Source organism: Sinocyclocheilus grahami, unplaced genomic scaffold (genome assembly GCF_001515645.1).
Source record: "Sinocyclocheilus grahami isolate Dianchi unplaced genomic scaffold, SAMN03320097.WGS_v1.1 scaffold901.1, whole genome shotgun sequence".
NCBI classification, from domain to species: Eukaryota; Metazoa; Chordata; class Actinopteri; order Cypriniformes; family Cyprinidae; genus Sinocyclocheilus; species Sinocyclocheilus grahami.
This window is the reverse complement of record NW_015506080.1, coordinates 242,343-242,756: the sequence shown is the minus strand read 5'-3', so window position 1 is coordinate 242,756 and position 414 is coordinate 242,343.

The window sequence follows — 414 nt, the reverse complement described above, 5'->3', positions numbered from 1 at the left end:
AAGATGTGCGAGTCAGGGTTTGCCTATACTGTGGGGAGCAGCAAAGAGAAATTGCTTAATAAAAACTACATAATGTCTTAAAAATACGAAAGAAAAAAAAAGAAAAAAAATTACGCGAGGGTTAGGCATAGAAGGGTTGTAGAAAATATGGTTAGCGTATAAAAACACCACAAATCAATGGAAAATCTCTAAAATGAAAATTTGATGTTTATCTGCTTACCCCCAGGGCATCCAAGATGTAGGTGACTGTTTATTCAGTAGAACACAAACGAAGATTTTTTTTTTTAAGTCAAACCACTACAGTCTGTCAGTCATATAATGCAAGTGGATAGGAATCATGGCTTTGAGAGTCAAAAAAAAAAACATACACAAACAAAAACAAATTAAACCCTGCGGCTCGGGACGATACATTGA